Genomic DNA, 15,235 nt, shown 5'->3' on the forward strand with positions numbered 1-15,235 from the left:
AGAGTTTAAGACTAAACTATAAAAATTGCAAGGCATCTTCATAGAGATGATACTTAAACCAGTTAGAGCAGATGAGCAGGAGAAAAGAGGAGGACCCAGGACAGAAGATGATACAGTAAAGGCTATTAATAAGAAATAGTCACACAGGAGAACCAAGTAATATGGTTCTCTTGGTTTATCAAATACTATACTACTGTACCAAGACTTGCCCCAAACTACATCATGTGACCCAAAATGCCACATTCAGAGAGGAGCAGACCCATTGGCTGACTAGAAAAAAAACATTTATACATCAGCGATGAGGCCAATCATATAGTTTTGGGTAAGGTATGATAACCAAGAAAGAATAGAGAGCAAAAAAGGGAGGAGAGAGTATTGAGGAGAAGAATAGAAAAGTGTCAAAGGGGCAGAAAGGACAAGGAGAATGAGCACTGAAAAAAGCCTTTAGTTTGAGGGCCAGTTGAGAAATCATTGGCAATCTTAGAGAAAGTAATTTCAATTGAGAGACAGCACTGGCAGCCTGACTGTAATGGACCAAGAAGTGAGTGGGGGAGAAGGAAGTGGAGGAAGCAGGTACCGACCTAGGTGGCACTATGGATAGATACTGGCAATGAAAGGGATGATAATGATGACAATAGGGAGGTTAAGCAACATGTCCAATGTCACACAACGGAAGAATGTGAACTTGGTTCCTCTGACCTTAAAGCAATGCTCTTTCTGCTAATATAAGATGATTGCTTGAAGAGATGTTATGTTCAAATGAATCTAATTGTTACAGAAGAAGAACAAAAAACAAGGTTGTTTTTTTTTTAAAGTTCAACTACAGGAAGGACCCAAACCCAGCATCAAGGTGGAAAGGACCCAGGCAAGTCTAAAACAGGGAGTGACTAGGAACCCCTGTGAAAAGATGGAAGACATAGGTACATTCCAGCTCAGGACAGGTTACTGAACCCAGTAACAGAGAGGGGAACCATGCAGAGTCCAACACAGAAGGCAGTCCCAGATCCCTGTTATAAGAGAATTGGGGTTTCAGTAGAGTTATGGAGAAGCCCCAGAGTCCTTTGAAGGGAGGGGCAAGTCTTGGTACAATAGTATCATATTTGATAAACCAAGACAGCCAGATTACTAGAATAAGACTCACTATTTGGCAAAAACTGAGAAAAGTGGAAAGCATTCTGGAAGAAATTAGCTATAAACCAGAATCTCAAGCTATATGCTAAGATAAACTCAAAATGGGTATATGACTTACTCATAAATGGTATAATAAGCAAATTAGAGGAGCAAAGTAGAATTACCTTCCAGATCTATGAATAGGGGAAGAGTTAATTACTAAATAAGTGGTAGAAATTTTGTAGAAGATAAAATATATAATTTTAGTTATATAAAGTTTTAAAAATTTTACACTAACAAATTTAATGTTTAAAGTTAGAAGAGAAACAGGTAATGGGAAAAATCTGTTGCAAGTTTGATGTTTTAAAAAAATTTTACACTCAGCGCAGCAGCAGCCCTTCTTTCTCCACAGTGGTCAGCTATGACCCCCGATTCCCCAGCAACCATGTCGAAGGTACCCACAGTTGGCATTGATCTTGGCACCACTTTCTCCTCTGTGGGAGTCTTCCAACATAGGAAAGTGGAGATCATTGCTAATGACCAAGGAAACAGGACCATCCCCAGCTATGTCACCTTCACAGACACAGAATGTTTAATCGATGACGCTGCAAAGAATCAAGTTGCAATGAACCCCACCAACACAGTTTTTGATGCCAAACATTTGATTGGTCACAGATTTGATGATGCAGTTGTACAGTCAGACATGAAGCACTGGCCTTTTACAGTGGTGAATGACTCAGGCAGGCCTAAGGTCCAAGTGGAGTACAAAGGGGAGACCAAAAGTTTCTATCCAGAAGAAGTGTCTTCTATGGTCTTGACCAAAATGAAAGAAATTGCTGAAGCTTACCTTGGGAAGACCGTCACAAATGCTGTGGTCACAGTACCAGCCTATTTCAACAATTCCCAAAGTCAGGCCACTAAAGATGCTGGAACCATCGCTGGTCTCAACGTGCTCCGAATCATCAATGACCCAACTGCTGCTGCTATTGCTTATTGTTTGGACAAAAAGGTTGGTGCCAAGAGAAATGTGTTGATCTTTGACCTTGGAGGTGGTACTTTTGATGTCTCCATTCTTACCATTGAAGATGGCATCTTTGAGGTCAAGTCCACAGCTGGGGACACCCACTTGGGTGGGGAGGACTTTGACAACCGAATGGTGAACCATTTCATTGCAGAGTTCAAGCAAAAGCACAAGAAGGAGAACAAGAGGGCTGTTCGCTGTCTTCGCACCACTTGTGAATGTGCAAAACGCACCCTCTCTTCTAGTACCCAGGCCAGTACTGAGATTGACTCCCTCTATGAAGGTATTGACTTCTACACATCAATCACTCGAGCCTGTTTTGAAGAGTTGAATGATCTCTTTTGTGGCACACTGGACACTGTGGAAAAGGCCTTAAGAGATGTCAAGCTAGATAAATCACAGATTCACGACATCGTCCTGGTGGGTGGGTCCACTCGAATTCTGAAACTCTAGAAGCTTTTGCAAGACTTCTTCAATGGTAAGGAGCTCAACAAGAGTATCAGTCCTAATGAGGCTGTTGCTTATGGTTCAGCTGTCCAGGCTGCCATTTTGTCTGGAGATAAATCTGAGAATGTGCAGGACTTGTTGCTGTTGGATGTTACTCCTCTTTCCCTTGGAATTGAAACTGCTGGTGGAGTTATGACTGTTCTGATCAAATGTAATACCACCATCCCCACCAAGCATACACAGACATTTACCTCCTATTCGGACAACCAACCTGGTGTGCTTATTCAGGTTTATGAAGGTGAGAGGGCAAAGACAAAGGATAACAACCTGGCAAGGAGAACAAGATCACCATCACCAATGATAAAGGATGTCTAAGCAAGGAAGACATTGAGCGTATGGTCCAGGAGGCCGAGGATGAGAAGCAGAGAGACAAGGTGTCTTCCAAGAATTCTCTTGAATCTTATGCTTTCAACATGAAGGCTACAGTGGAGGATGAAAAATTGCAAGGCAAAATTGGTGATGAAGACAAACAGAAGATCCTTGACAAATGAAATGAAATAATCAACTGGCTGGATAAGAACCAGACTGCTGAGAAGGAAGAATTTGAACATCAGCGGAAAGAGTTGGAGAAGGTCTGCAACCCCATCATTACCAAGCTGTACCAGAGTGCAGGGGGCATGCCAGGAGGCATGCCTGGTGGATTCCCAGGGAGTGGAGCAGCCCCATCTGGAGGTGCTTCTTCTGGACCCACCATTGAAGAGGTGGACTAAACAAGAGAAGAAAGAGCATTCCACACAGCTTTTCCAAAAATTGAAGGACTCAAAATTTGTAGCCAAGACAGTAGCAGTTTAAAAGTCACATTTAAGCTACTGTGTAAATCTGGGCATTCTGAATACTTGAATGTGTGCAGAGGGGAGGGAAGTGAACAACAGTGCACTTTATCAGTACTGTAAACAAGTGGAAATGCAATTCTTGTCCTGGAGAAAAAAAATTATTTAAAATTGGCACCATAAAAAAAATTTACTCATAGGATTTGTTTTTACATTACAAACTTTTAAAGATTAACCATGCTCCTTTAGAAGCTACTCATCACAAAGTAAACAATTAAGTAAAACTAATAACCCAGTGACCTTATCTGAAAGAGCTTGCAACATTCCACCTCTGGAGCACTCTCTCTCTCTCTCTCTCTCTCTCTCTCTCTCTCTCATCTTTCAATTGTTTTTAAAAAATTAACAGAAATGTATTTTCTTTCCCTTCTACCTGTGGTGTGTAAAAGATGAAATGACTGAGGAAACAAAGGTTTGAGCTTCAAAGCTTATCAATGTAATAAACAATAAACAATGCATGTCAACCGTCTAAAAATTGCCTAAAAATCTCTTTCTTAGCTTAGGGCTAGACCTCAAATACAAGGGGAGACAGATTTTTATACACTGAAAACAATTGATCAAATAAGACCACTTAATTAAAAGAAAACATTAATCTCGATATAACATTAGGTAATCTGATTTTTAATTGGGGGAATATGAGGGACTTTCCAGGTTTGGAGGGAGAGAGCAATCAGGTACAATTCCCTGAAATCAGAAAAAGAGGGGTCCCGCTTCTCTCAACTATCTTTATACAAAATTGCATAAAGTCCCAACTGTGGCAAACTAAGGACCTAGGTTATGCTCACCAGAAAGCCAAGTCAGAGCCCAAGACTGATGAAAAGAGTTTCTCATATTTGCACGTGTTAGTCAATCAGTTGTTGTTTCTATGTTCCTTTGATTGTATAAAGATTTTTATTGGTGAAGATCCTAGTTTATCTCTATGACACACAAGAGGTACCAACCTCTTGGTTTCAACTATATATGATTTATTATTTTAAGAAAAGATCCATTTATCTCTGTTTTCTAGGTTTTATTTTTCTAACAGAAATGGTGTTGTATTTTGTCAAAAACTTTTCTTGTTCCTTTTGTTATAATCAAATGATTCTTCTTGATTTTGTTATTAATATGGCTAATGAAATTTTTATTGCTATATATTACATAAATTTATTAAATATGAATATAAAATATATATTTTGTATTAAACTGCATTTCTGGGATAAATCTAACCTAGTTGTATGCATAATCTTTGCAGCTAGGTGGCTCAGTGGATAAAGTACTGGGCCTGGAGTCAGGAAGGTCTTAATTCAAATCTAGCCTCAGGCACTTACTAGCTGTGTGACCTTGGACAAGTCACTTAGCCTCTGTTTGCCTTTATCCACTGGAGAAGGAAATAGCAAACCACTCCAGTATTTTTGCCAAGAAAACCTCATGGATAGCATTGGTGTGCAATAGTCCACATGTCATGAAGAATCAAACAGAGCTGAACAACTGAACAACAATATTTTATGTAACATTTTTGCATCTAAGTTCATTAGGAATATTGGTCTACACTCTTTCTTCCGTTTTGATTTTCTATGGTTTATGTATCATGACTGTATCATAGAAGGAATTTGGTCGGATCCTTTCTTTTTTCTATTTTTGCAGTTTATGTGATATTAAAATTAATTGTTTTTAATATGTGTGAGAGAACTAACCTGTGACTCCATCTGGCTTTAGAGCTTTTTCCTTTGGAAATTCTGGCATATTCAGTTTCTTCCACTGATATTGGGTTGTTTACATTTCCTGTAACTTGTTCTGTTAATGTAGATTGTTTTAAATTTTTGTATATATTGTTTTATATAAGTTGTAAGTTTTATTGGCATGTATTTGGACAAAATAATCTATAATAATATCCCTTATTTCTTCATTTGCTTTGAATTCTCCTTTTTCATTTTTGCTGCTGGTAACTTGGTTTTTCTCTTTCTTCTTTTTAATCATATTAGCTAATTATTTATTTGTTTAAAAAACAGAAAAAAATGCCTCTATTTTTATTTATTAATTCAGTGTCTGTTTCCAATTTTGTCAGTCTCTTTTGATTTTTACAATTTTTATTTTGTTTAAATTTTTAATTGGGGTTGTTTTTCTGGTGTTTTACTTGCATTTCTAATTCATTATTGTGTTCTTTCTCTTTCTTGTTAATAGAGTTGTTTAGAGATATACAATTTCCTAAGGACTGTTTTAGTTGTACCTTCAACACTTTGGTATTTTGTCTTGTCATTATCTTCAGTGAAATTATCTATTTTTTTCCATGATTTCTTCTTTGATCTGCCAGTTCTTAAGGATTAAGTTATTTAGCCTCCCATTCATTTTAATACACTTTCAGTAGCACCTTCAACATAATTTTATTGTGTTGTAATCAACTATGGATGCATATAATATTTCTGCTTTTCTCTCCTTGTTTGTGAGATTTTTATATTGTAAGAGATGATCAATTTTTGTAAAGGTACTATGCACAGCTGAAAACATGAATATTCATTTTTCTTTCCATTCAGTAAGCAGTAGAGGTCTATCATATCTAATTTCTCTAAATATTTATTCAGATTTTTAGCCTCTTTCTTGTTTATTTTTTGATTAGATTTATCTAGGCATCATAAGGGTAAATTGAAGTCTCCCATCATTATAATCATACTGTCTGTTTCTCTATATAATTAATTTAGTTCATCCTTCATCCTCACCCTAACTTTTCTGCTCCTTTTTGTGTGTTGTTTTCCTCCATCAAAATGAAAGTTCCTTATCTTTCTTTTTTCCTCTAGCTATACCCCCAGCACTTAGCACAGTGTCTAACACATATTAAGTACTTAATACATATTTGTTTCCTTCCTTCTTTCCTTCCTTCCTTCCTTCCTTCCTTCCTTCCTTCCTTCCTTCCTTCCTTCCTTCCTTGGTACAACAAAAGGTAATGTGATTTCCCTAAGGTGTGTCAGAGGTAGAATTTCTGAACTGCAAAGTCAACTCTCTACTCCCTACACTATGCTGCTTTTCCCTGGCAACCATATCATGATTATAGGAATTTTAACTACAAAAATGTACTAACATTAAGTGCATAATCACCTAATGGCATGGTACCTAAATGTTAAAAGAAAAATTTAATAGAATTGCAAAAGGATTTAGAAAGAAGTCAGTAGTGTTGAGTAACTTGAACACCTCACTTTCAGAGTCTAAGTCAACCAAAAAGATCAACAAAAAAGTAGTTGAAGAATTGAACAGGATTTGGAAAAAGTTAGATTTTATAACTATGTAGAAAAACCGAAGGGAGCTAGGTGGCACAGTGGATAGAGTGCTGGACTTCAAATCAGGAATATTCATCTTCTTGAGTTGAAATCCAGGCTCAAACACTTACTAGCTAGGTGACCCCAGGCAAGACGCTATAGTAGGAAGAACCCTAGCACACCCAGGATGACCTGCTAGCACAGGTTCTTTGATCTGCTTTGCTAATGGAAAGAAAAGTTTTAAAGGGGTCAACAATCTTACTTTAATGAGAAAGAAGTGAATACAGAAAATACAAGCAGAGGAATTAGCATAAAGATCAACAGACAGAGCTCCAACTGTCTGACAAAGTAATACAACCACCTACATACACCACCAGATAAGGGACCATCAAGAACATTTGAGTTGTCAGGGGACTCTTAACAAGCTGTTACTCAGAGTCCCATCCAGAGAATCAAAAGGTCTTTCTCATAAGCAAAAACCCCAAAGCAAAATGCCAACCTCCCAGTGTATATAGTTTTCAACTAATAGGCTCAGAGCCAGAAGTCATCACAACCCATATAACTCAGCACAGCTGTGAACTACTGGGGTTCAAAGGAGATTGAACCTTCAGATGCTCACAATTTAGAATGAGCCTCAGAAACTGAACTCCAGAAAAGAAAACAAAAAAAAAAATCCCACTTTGCTTGGGCATACAGTCACTTAACTCTGTTTGCCTCAGTTCCTCATCTGTAAAATGAGCTGGAGAAAGAAGTGGCAAACCAATCCAGTATCTTTGCCAAGAACCCTGCCCACCCACCCAAAATGAGGTCACAAAGGGTTAGACATGAATGAAACAACAACAACCAAAAAATTGTATGACTTCACTGGGGAATTTATTGGTTATTCAAATATGCATGAGACCTTCGTAGTTACTGAGCAAAGTCTGTGGCAAAAACTTTAAAATTAATGCAAAAAACCATAAATTTTAAACTACTTCTCTGGACTATAGCACATTAAATAGTGTTTAATAAGGTAAATTTGACCAAAGATGCAGAACTAAATGAAGATCAACATTATTTGCAAAAGAATGATTAGTTCAAAGACTTAGTTATCTAATTTTTATTGACCAGAGACCAATAAAATTATGTTAAGTATAATGAAAATTATAATACAGCATACCAAATTTGTAGGTTGCAACAAAAAGCAATATTATTTCCCTGAATGCTTATTTTAACCTCAAAAAAAAGAGATTCACAAGTTGTTTATGTTTTAAAAACTGAAAATCAAACAATTTAATGCATCTCAAATAAGTGCAAATAAAGATCGTGCTAAAGAAAAAGAAGCAATTACCAGGGGTCAAAAGCATAAAAACATAATTGAATTAATAAAACAAAGAAATGTTTGCAAAAGACTAATGAAACTAATAAGCTGTTAGCTAATGTAAACAGAAAAGAAAAGAGAAATCCAAATGACCAAAATTAGAAATGAAAAAGGTGAAATCACAATGAATAATGAAGAAACAAAGGGAGTTATTAGGAAATATTGCATGCTGTTAAATACCAACAAAAGTAAGGATATTAAAGAGATGGATTAATTCCTTTTAAAGCTATAAAATGCTCAAATTTGCAAAGTAGGACATAGATAACCTAAATGAACCAATTATTAGGAACTGCTACATTTAAAATATTCTAGGAATAGGTGATTCATGAGTGAAATGCATCATTTAGGGCACTAATTATCTCTATACTATGTAAATAAGGCACTGTTGGGGGAAGTAGGAATTTCTCCAGCCATACTGTAAACTAATATTGATTTACGCTCCCAAAATCACTAAATCCAATAACTCAGCAGCATTACTACAAGGACATGAAGGCATAAATGCACAAAAGCATTTCTAGTGCTTCTTTTTGTTACAGCAAGAAATTGGAAGTGAAAGCGGTGCTTATCAATCAATTTGAGAAGGCTGAACAAATTATAATCCTTGAATGCGATAAAATATTATTGTGCTGGAAGAAATAATGAAAGGGATGGTTTCAGAAAACTTGAGAAGGATTGAATGAACTGAGTCAGAGGGACATAAGCAGAATTCAGAGAATGGGGTATACAACAATAACATCATTTTAAAAAAAAACAACTTCGAAAGACGAGCATTTTGATCAATGTAATTACCAACCACATTTTCAGAGGACTGATGGGGAAGCAGAAGTGATAGACTTGAGGTGAAGAATTTTTTGACAAGCTCAAGGCATTAATTTATTTGGTTCAATTATGTGTGTTGGCTGCAAGATTTTTATTGTCATAGGTAATGGGGCAGGAGGTGATGTAATTCACTAACATGGAGAACTTGGAATATAAGAATCTTGCTCTCCAATTGGAGTATGCACAGATACTATGTAGCTGGTTCCGATTTGCTCATTTTCTGATGAGGTTACGGATTGTTAATTATTTGTATAATTAGAACTGAGATGTATTCAAAATGTACTAGTCAGTCAAAATCTAGCCCTTGGTTGGTCATTTTTCCTGCCTGGCAGTATTCTTGTGAGAAACAGTGTTATAAAGACCAAGGCCTCGGGCCTTCTCCCTGAGAAATTGATATGAGTATGGGCCTCTTTGTTCTTTGCCTCTTTGTATTTATTTAAAGGTATTAGAAATAATTATGGCTTTCTGAGTTTTTAAAGGTCAGGAGAGCAAACCACCAGAGTCCAGGAGCTGATGCCTATACATGGATTGTCAGGAAATTATGAGAAATGAAATCCTGAGCAATTCAACCACCCCAGTCCAGCAATAACAGTGATACAGACTCATCTAGTCATATAACAGGCCACATTTGGAAATGAATTTGTAGGGGTGAACACTATGTAAAAAGTGCCTTGTGATTAAGCCCATTCTCCCAAGGGAACAAAGTGGTATGTAAGAGAGTGGACCCCTGATATATCTTTGTGGTAAATAGATCTTTGGAAAAGTTCAGTGAGGTTCATTCGTTAAATGGAACTGAGATACCATTACTGGTGGTTAACAATGTGGGGAATACACTGTAATGAGGGCTTAAGTCACCTTAAGAGACACCAGGAACTCTGAGAGGGAAATATAGTTTTTCTTACTCTAAAAGAATGAGAGCATAGTCTTCACTATACGTAAAAGGAAAAGAAAGTTGTATGTAAGAAATATGTAGTTGTACTTACAATACCTTTTTCTATTCTACTTTGTATATAGAAATGCTCATTTTATTTGTTTTTGTTAAATTCAGGGTAAAAGGGAATTTAAATGATTCCATCCTTTCTTAAAAATATGGTAAGAAAATCTGTAGTCTTTGTGGGAATAATGATTAATGATGGGGTTACACATGTATGTTTTTTTACTATTCATTTTATTATTCCTTTTTCTTGTTTTATGTCTATATGGTTTTGTTCATATATTTGTATATCTATAGTTGTCAGTAAAAGTTGATGTTTTTGTTGTGTTTGACTCTTTGTGACCCAATGTAAGGTTTCCTTTACAAAGACACTGCAGTGGTTTGCCATTTCCTTCTCCAGGTCATTTTACATGTGAGGAAACTGAGGCAAACTGGGTGAAGTGGCTTGCTCAGGTTCCACAGCTGGTAAGTGTTGGAGGCCAGATTTGAACTCAGGAAGATGAGTCTTCCTGACTCCAGACCCAGCACCCTATGCACTATGGCATGCCCTAACTGCCCAAAATTGTGGAAGAAAAGCCATTCTTCAAGATGGCTTTGACTGACTACTCTGGCAAGAGAAATCAATTGAAGAGCACTTCTAATAAACATTTAGAGAAAACATAAGGGAGAGAAAAAAATTGATTGTCCCCTGGAGTTTAGTAATTTGAACTTGAAAATATTGTAAATTGTCCACTTTCCTGTCCGCAGTTGATTTCATGTCAACTTAATTCCTGATTATTTGTCTTTTGAAGTAACTTCAGGTGCCATTGTTCCCAATTTTCCATAGCCATCTAAGCCCAAAGGTAACATTTTGCTCTCTAACCCATGACAGCTGCATATTTGATCAATAGTTATTTAGAGGTAGGATTAGGAGACTCTAAAGCATGGTGGTTAATGCCTAAGGAGAACGAAATATTTTTATCTGGTTCTCCCATGTTGAAAAGGTAAGATTTGCTTTCCTTTGAACAAAACTAAAGCTGCCCTTTGAAGCTCAACAGCTTTGAAAGGGGAGGAGGGAAATCTTGAATTTTAAAGAAGAGAAAATGATCTTACATAATTGGCAGAAAAGGTAAGAATTTCCTTCAAAAAATCACAGAATCTCAGAGCTGGAAAAACTTTCAGAAATCATTTTTTTCAAATCAACACTTGAAGAAGAATTCTGTCTACAGCATCCCCAATAAATAGTAAATCAATCTCTACTTGAATGTTTTCTATAACAGGGAACTCACTACTTCTCAAGGTAGTCCATTTTCAAGTAGCATTCGTTGTTATGAAGGTTTTCCATATAAATATCATCACATAGTCAAGTGGTGAACACTGAATTCTATTAACAATATATCTTGCCAAATGATCAAATCAAATTACTAATTTGTCTTTGTTAAAGGATGTTGTCACTGAACACCTAAGAAAGCATAATCCACTGGAGGCCAGAGTGACTTCTGTAAAGGGAAATCATGATTGACATATGAATAGAACATGTTGTCCAGAATCCTAGCTCTGGGTTTACATGGACTAAATCAAACCTTAGGAGCATGCCACACATCATTCCACTTGACTTCTGAGAACATTAGAAATTAGTTCATTTTGACTCCACCATCAAGGGTTGACCCCAGAAACATCAAAACTAAGATAACATCTAGGTCTCTACAGAAAATGTAAAAGGGCCCTCAGTTCCAGTGACTAATAATACACTGAATGTAGAATTGACTTTATTTCATGCAACAGAAAATATAATCCACAAAAGATTCCAACTTGAAGTTCATTAACAGTAAAAAACCATTCTCCTCTATCTTGAGCCCCACTTCTCACAGATACCAAAATAGTCTTCCAGAATTATAACACTACCCTATGAATCAGATGCCCTTCCAAAAGGTGAAAGCATGTGTGGTTAAAAAAGAGTTTATCCTACTCTCTGTTGCTGTTCAGTTATTTTCAGTCTGGCTCTTCATGACTGCATTTAGGGTTTTCTTGGTAAAGATACTGGAGTGATTTACCATTTCCTTCTCCAGCTCTTTGCTGATGAGGAAACTGAGGCAAATAGGGTGAAGTGACTCATCCAGGGTTCCAGATTTGGACTCAAGAGAATGAGTCTTCCTGACTCCAGGCTTGGCGCTCTATCCACTGTGCTACCTTGCTGCCCACTACTCTCTTCAGAAGGCTTGACCAGAATTCCTGTGCTTGTACATTAGTTCTTCCATCATTCCATTGAAGCCACTGTCATCTCCATAGCCATAGTTCTTCTTCTCTTAGAGACACATGCTTTCCTGAAGGAACCCCAAGATTTACAAGCATCCCCCTCTGGGCAACTGAATTAAAGTCTCTTTAGCCCTTTCTCTGATTTTTAAAAAATCCATTTTAAAAAGCCTTCTAAGAATTCATGGGGAAAGGTAGATAGGTAAGTAGCAATTTAGCAGTAGGCAGAGGGTGAAATTAAACTCAGCAGCTAGAAGGTAAACTGCACGGTTTGGTAGCATGTCCCTTAATTTATGAATAAATCATTCTCATAAACATTTACAAAATTTACAAAAATGAGAAAGTAAGTATATAGGCTAGTAATTTTTTATGCCTCCTTATTTGTCCCTCCTTTTAATAATCGTACTGTTCATTATTTTTTCTACTCTTGGAATATTATACTAATTGAGATATTTTGAAAATGTATTCCTGAGTGTCTTTGAAAGTGTGTAAACTCCAGTAGAGATCTTGCTTTCTATATGTATCTCTTAAGGTCCAACCATTCCTCCCAACTCCATTTGTCTCATTGTGTAATGAGGGGAAAAAACTCATATTTTCTTGCTCCATCATCATTACTGAGGAGCATAGATCTATATTGAAATGCTGGCACAACTCTCTATTTCAAATCTATTTGTTATACTTGTTTTAGATTCAGCTATAAATTCTTTGGGGGGGGGGAGGTTAACTTAGTTTAGATGGATCTCAAGTCAAGTTTTCTTCAGGCTCATTTTGCCCCAACTGTTTTACATTGTTTGATGAAGCAATATTGTTCATAATCTCCCATCTGCTTCCTCCAAAAATTGCCCTTGGCAGCCATGTCTCTTTGCTTGTCTAGGAGGTCATACGTTGGTTTTCTTGTTGAGACAGTTCCTAAACTTTTTAAGCTTCTTCCTCATCATGACAATTATTTTGCATCAATTCTAGCTTTTATAACAAATCATGATAGTCATGGTCAATGTCTCTAAAGTCTTCACTGAAGACCTCCTCTGATGTCTCAATGTGGTACAAAGGTGACCTTGGGTTCTTGATGGTTATAATGGTGAACTGTAAAATCTAGGAAATCTTACCATGCTGGGAATACTTCTCCTCTAAACCAAGAAATTGATTAGAAACCAAATGAGTTGGAAGAAACCTCAATTTCCATCTAGTCTAACACTAGAAATAATCCCTGCTTCAGCATTCCCAACAATTGATCATCCAACCTTTGTTTGAAAATTTCCAATGAGTGTTTTAATTGTTAGGAAGATTTTCCTGACATTACACTTAAATTTGCACCTTCACCACTTTCATACATTGCTCCAAGTTCTGATATCTGTGTTCCAAAGAGAAGCCTAACCATCATTCCACTAGACAGCCTTTCAGGTACTTCAAATGGTTAGCATGCACCCCTTGATTTTTCTCCAATCGTTCAAAATGTTTCTTTATTGCTTGTTATATTCTAGATACTGTACAGGGTGTTTAAACATCTCCACTTCCAACTGATACTAATATAGCCTAATTAAGGTCTTCCATTATTCTAATTTCCCTCTTCTGATGCTCCCATTTATTAATGTGGAAGATATGGGGGCAATAGCATTAGGAAGATTATGGATTTCATCATACATCATTTCTTGGCCCAGGCATGAGTGGGTGGGAGAAGAAACAATAATATGAGTTAGTTATAGGATACAGGGAGAGGTGATGAGACTGAGTCTAATGTAACAGTGAACTGTTCAGAGCTTCCTATGCCATAAAACCTTCCTGACAGTGAGGGAGGCAGAGACCTAAGTGTAAATATCAGGGTTGGATCAATCTTGCATAACACTGTATAGACTCTAGGTCAGGTTGATTGGAGGTGAGACAGAGGATGGAGTAACTGTCCTTCCACTTTGTACTGTAACCTTTACCAGGTCAGGAGACTGTTCTGATGCCATTCCCAACCTGATATAACTATCAGGAGAGCTAAGACATCAGGTCATGCAGGCATTCATTCAAAGTTGGGTTGTGCCTTTGAGATTACTTATTTTAGCAGTTCTCAAAGTGTGATCCAGAGACCCCTGGAAGTCCCTGAGGCTCCTTGAGAGGGTTAGTAAGGTCAAAGCTATTTATAATACTAATATCTTTTAATATCCAATCAAATAAACACCAAAAGATATGACCCACATAAACAAAACCGCTTTGGAGATCTTCAATAATTTTTAAGAGTATAAAAGTTCTTGAGACTAAAAAGTTTGACAATGACTGATTTGGTCCAACCTGATGATTTTATGACTGAGTAAATAAAGGGAGAAAGATTAAGCTGAAGTGATGGATGGCTATAAATAGCAACATCAGGATTTGAACTCATGAACATTGATGCCAAATCCAACACTCATCCTACTGAATGATGTCTTCATGCTACTTCCTTGGAATTAGTCAAACAAAGTACTCTAGTTAGTCCATGGGGCAAAGGGGCTTGAGGAAAATCTTATTGGAATAGAGACTATGGAGAAACTAAGAATACAATAGGAACCCAAGATGCTGTGATTATATTTCAGCTGTGTAATAATAACAATAACAACATTAAACATAACATTAGCAGTCAATAAAGATTTAAGTACCTACTATGTGCCAGGCACTGTGCTAAACACTGAGGATACAAAAAGAGGCAAAAGAAAGTCCCTTCTTTCAAGGAGCTCATTATCTAATGGAGAGTCAGTGAATAATTAAATACATAGAAACAAGTTATACCAGATAAAGAGAAATAACTATAAGAACGAAGGCACTAGAATTGGGAGAGGTTGTGAAAGGCTTCCTGTAGAAGATGAGATCTTAGTTGGGGCTTGAAGGAAGCCAGAGAAGGTCATGCCAGAATTGGAACTACTTGACTATGTCTTAAACCTAAAACATTCTGGCTTTCACTGATTGGCCAATAATAGGTCCCAACCCAAGCCTCAGTTGGTCATTGTCTGGTTTTGTTGGCTCAGAGTGAATACAAATAGTGATTGTTTATGTTCTGGCCAGAAATCCTGAGGGTCTTTGCCTCCCAGATTGTTTTTTGAGCAGGTAAAAGAGGTCACTTTTTGCCCCATTTCTTATCTGCCCTTAGTCACTGAATGAGTTTTACCTCAGATAAACTGAGACCTAGGAAAGATCTTAGCTAAAAAAGCCAAAGTCTCTCACTGCATCCTGGGCCATCTC

At 37.0% G+C, this 15,235-nt stretch overlaps 1 pseudogene; it reads left to right on the forward strand.

Annotated features, from left to right (window-relative positions):
• Positions 1–1,555: 1,555 nt before the first annotated feature.
• On the forward strand, positions 1,556–3,543 carry LOC140531753 (heat shock cognate 71 kDa protein-like; annotated as a pseudogene).
• The last annotated feature ends 11,692 nt before the right edge of the window (positions 3,544–15,235 follow it).

The sequence above is a fragment of the Notamacropus eugenii genome, chromosome 3 (assembly GCF_028372415.1).
Source record: "Notamacropus eugenii isolate mMacEug1 chromosome 3, mMacEug1.pri_v2, whole genome shotgun sequence".
Taxonomy (NCBI): Eukaryota; Metazoa; Chordata; class Mammalia; order Diprotodontia; family Macropodidae; genus Notamacropus; species Notamacropus eugenii.